The sequence below is a fragment of the Geotrypetes seraphini genome, chromosome 11 (assembly GCF_902459505.1).
Source record: "Geotrypetes seraphini chromosome 11, aGeoSer1.1, whole genome shotgun sequence".
In the NCBI taxonomy this organism is placed as follows: Eukaryota; Metazoa; Chordata; class Amphibia; order Gymnophiona; family Dermophiidae; genus Geotrypetes; species Geotrypetes seraphini.
Window position 1 is genome coordinate 64769625 of NC_047094.1, and position 4930 is coordinate 64774554.

The following is a 4930-nucleotide window of genomic DNA, read 5'->3' on the forward strand; positions in this document are numbered from 1 at the left end:
CAGCAACTTACTGAGATCTGGGGATACATCTTGTGGAGTCGTTCTGGGGTATAATACCAACGACTCAATATTTTATATGCATTTTCTTGAATTAAAGCACAAACAGATACTCTACATACTTCTTCACAGATAGTATCCCACCCTTTAACAGTAAAAACACATTGTAAATCCCTTTCCCTATATTGTCTATAGTTAAGTTTAGGGATTTCTCTCCCCTGTAAATATTTATATATAACTGAAATAGTTCTTGGCACTTTCTGTAGTGTTATCCATAATTTCTCTAGATATACAGTTTCAAAGAACAAAGTTTTATCCAAACCCTGAGCCAACACATAATGCTTTACTTGTAAATATGCCAAATAGTCTCCCGATTTTACTCCTGGGGTGTGTAATAAAGCTTCAAACATAATCAAAGTTCCTGTTTTTAAAAAATCTCAAAAGGTGATCACTCCATTCTGTCCCCATCTTTCAAATACTGGGTTAGTCCTACCCACCCTAAATTGGGGTTCATCCCATAATGAGGCCAAAGTAGAAGATACTACACCATTATTGCATTCCTTTCGCAGTTTGCCCCACAGAGTTAATAAATGTATTACATAAGGGTTATCAGTTTCTAATTTCCACTGTCGAATTGTCTGTGAGGACCAAAGTGCAGTAGACAAATTATGCTGAGGGATTAGAGCTTGTTCTATCAAAACTCCCCATTTGTGTGTATTCAAATCCCAGTCCAATAACATCCGTATTTGTGCTGCTTGATAATACCACCTAAGATTAGGACTCCTTTACCCCCTCGAGTAACCATGTCACCCTCTGGGAAATCCTAGGTATTTTATTTGCCCAGATAAATTTTCTAAATTCTGTCTGCAAAGTCCTAAACAGCCGAATGGGCAAAGATATCGGAAGAGTCTGAAATAAAAATAATAACAGTGATAACACATTCTTCTTTAGGACGGCAATACGTACCCCCCAAGAAAGCCACAACCCGTTCCATCGTTGTAAATCTATCTGAATTTTCCGAAGAATCGGTCCATAGTTAGCCTCATATAAAATATCCAAATCTGTTGATAAATAAATGCCTAAATATTTTATACCCTTAGATGTCCATTTAAATGGGATTAGGCGCAGAATATCCATTACCTTTAATGGTTCTAAAGTGAGGTTCATAATTTCAGTCTTATCTAGATTGATCTTAAATCCAGATACTTCACCAAATTCTTCAGAAATTTGCATTAAAGGTCCTACTGTATGATCTGGTTCTCCTATATATAAAAGAATATCGTCGGCAAATAGGGCTATACGATGTTCAATGCCAGCGATCTGAATCCCTTTCAGTCGGGGGTGATTTCTAATAAAAATTGCTAATGGTTCAATAGATAAGGTAAAAAGTAACGGGGAGAGTGGGCAACCTTGAAGCGTAACCTTAGCAATAGAAAATAATTTTGTATAGGTCTGATTAATCCGAAGACATGCTCGGGGCTCCCAATATAACGCTTTAACCCATACATTAAAAGGTCCCCGCATTCCCATCTTTTCCATAACTGCCCATAAGAAATCCCAAGATACCCGGTCGAATGCTTTCTCAGCATCGATCGCCATCAAGATTGCCTGTTCCCGATTTTTTTTAACATGCCACATCAAATGTAAAGTACGTCGAATGTTATCACTTACTTGTCTCTGCTGTATAAAACCTGATTGATCTATATGAATCAAGTTAGGAAGTAGTTTACCTAATCGTACAGCCAAGATTTTTGCTATAATTTTAACATCTACATTTAGTAAGGAGATAGGTCTATACGAACCACAGCTTAACGGGTCTCTCCCAGATTTCAAAAGGAACGCTATACTCGCTTCCCTCATGGAATCAGGTAAATGACACCCTTCTGAGATCCCGTTAATTATACACATTAACAATGGTGCGATCTGTAGTCCAAATTTCTTATAGAAACAGCCCGTGTAGGGGTCCTAGGGATTTACCAACTTTTACATTCCAAATAATTCCCATTACTTCCCCCAGAGTAATTGGCTTATTAAATATTACATAGGTATTTAAACATCTCTATCATATCCCCCCTCTCCCACTTTTCCTCCAAAGTATACAGATTGAGATCTTTAATTCTGTCCCTATACGCCTTATCACGAAGACCACACACCATTTTAGTAGCCTTCCTCTGGACCGACTCTATCCTTTTTATATCTTTTTGAAGGTGCGGCCTCCAGAATTGTACACAATATTCTAAATGAGGTCTCATCAGAGTCTTATACAGAGGCATCAATACCTCCTTTTTCCTACTGGTCATACCTCTTCCTATGCAACCTAGCATCCTTCTAGCTTTCGCCTTCACCTTTTTAACCTGTTTGGCCACCTTAAGATCATCTCATACAATCACATCCAAGTCCCACTCTTCCGTCGTGCATATAAGTTCTTCACCCCCTAAACTGTATTGTTCCCTTGGGTTTTTGCAGCCCAAATGCATGACCTTGCATTTCTTAGCATTAAATTTTAGCTGCCAAATTTCAGACCATTCTTCAAGCTTCAGGTCTTTCTTCATGTTGTTCACACCTTCCGACATGTCTACTCTATTGCAGATTTTGGTATCATCCGCAAAGAGGCAAATCTTACCCGACAACCCTTCAGCAATATCATTTATAAAAATGTTAAAAAGAACAGGCCCAAGAACAGAACCTTTCATCAGAGCGATCTCCATTGATCACTACCCTCTGTCACCTTCCACTCAACCAGTTCTTGACCCAGCCCATAATGGAGTTAGCATGTCTAGTCTGTCCGATTATTTTAAGTCTTGCTATAACAACTGGATGGCTCATCCAGTATTCCCTATCGTAATATGATAGCAGAAAAAGTTCAGTCTGCCCAGTCTGCCTATCTGCATTGCCAAGTATATATTTGAGCTGCTGGTCATAGATTTTGGGTACTTATGAGTACTTAGGACAGTGAAGTGTACATGGAGCTGGGTAGAGCATAGAATTCTAAAGGGGCTTTCATTTTTTTATTAACCTATTTGAAAGAAGCTTTCTTCAGGCAAACACTTTTTTTTGTAGAATACATTTCACTGTATGTAATTTCTGTTAGAAATGCACTGAGTTGTCAGATATGATAAGTTCTAATTTTGGGCTTCTTAGGATTTTCAGATTGTAGTTCATGTCTTATAAGAAACATCCATGGGTAGGAAGCCAGAGTGCGGTTTTCTTATATACCACCTGCAAGTCCAAAAGCTATTGAAGCAGTGAACAGTCAGCTGCAGTAGGTATTTTTCTGTACCTCAGGCAATTGAGGGTTAAGTGACTTGCCCAAGATCACAAGGAGTCACCAAGGGATCTGAACTGGGCTGCCCTGATTCCAAGCTTACCATTCTAACCACTTTACTACTATTTGTGATATTTCAGTGTCAGTGGACACACTTGGGAAATCTTTGAGTACCTGCATCATGGAAAGTGGAAGGAGGTAGGAAAAAGCTGTGTGTGTGACTGTTAGTGTCTAAACTGGCCAAATAGACTGGTAGAAAACAGATACTTTGGTTTGTGTGGCTGATTGAAATTTATTTATTTTTTCACACAGCTTGATATACTGCATCTTTGTGGTTTACAACCAGAATTAAAAAGGGAAAGGAAGGGGTAGATGGGAAGGCATTCAGAACCAGGTAAGAGGAAATAGTGTTAAGGTGAGGAAGGGCCAAAGGCCATGGCAAAGAGTTTTGAGCATTGTCGCAAATAATAATAATAATAAGTTTATATACCGCAATACCGTTAAGTTCTATGTGGTTTACAAAGTTTAAGCGAGGTACAAAATTGATTGAACTTAAGAAGGGTGAAGAAAGAGAGTTAATAGGACAGGAGATTCATTGTTGAGGAGAAAGTGATTAATAGGACATAGGAGGAATCAATTATAGAGGGTGAGTGGGTCAGTTGTGTAGGTATTTTAGGAACAGGTGCGTTTTTAGACGTTTCCTGAATTCCTCATAAGTAATGGGCGAAAGCAGTTGTTCTAGGTCTTTACCCCATGATGCTGCTTGGTGTGCGAGAAGGTGTTCATGATGTTTTTTCAGTTTACAACCTCAACTGGGGGGGGGAAACGAAGTTGGAATGTGAGCTTCTCTTGTGTCTGTTGGCGGAGAAGGAGAAAAGGTCAGTTATGTATCCAGGGGTCAGTCCGTATAGTGCTTTAAAGCAGAAGCAGGCGAATTTAAACTTTATGCGTGCTTCCATCGGTAGCCAGTGCAACTGCCGGTAGTAGGGTGACACGTGGTCGAATTTCTTTAGTCCGAAGATTAGTCTGACCGCTGCATTTTGCATTAATTGTAAACGTCTCATATTTTTTTGCGAAATGGCTAAGTAGGCGATGTTACAGTAGTCAAGTAGACTTAGTACGAGGGATTGGACCAGGGTTCTGAATGCCGACGTATCAAAATAAGCTCTGATGGATCTGAGTTTCCAGAGAGTGAAGAAACCCCTTCTGATTAAGGAGTCCACCTGGTCTTTCATGGTTAGGCACTGATCCAGAGTTACTCCTAGTATCTTTATGGTGGGGTGGATGGGGTAACTAAGTTCATTGATGCATAGTGGTGTTTTGGTGTCAAACGGATGTGGTGAAGCAACGAAGAATTTCGCTTTTTCTGAATTAAGTTTGAGCCGGAAGTCTGACATCCATTGTTCCATCACGTTTAAGGCTTCTGAAGCTTTGGGAATAGTTTCCGAGATAGAGTCGGCGAATGGGATGATAATCGTGAAGTCATCTGCATAACTGAATAGTTTTATCCCCAGCTTAGTTAATTGTGTGCCCAGCAAGGACATGTAGACGTTAAATAGCAATGAGGATAGTGGTGACCCTTGTGGCACACCGGAAGCATTGCTCCAGGTATCAGAAAGCACATAATTGAAACGTACCTGATAGGTGCGGGACATAAGGAAGCCACGA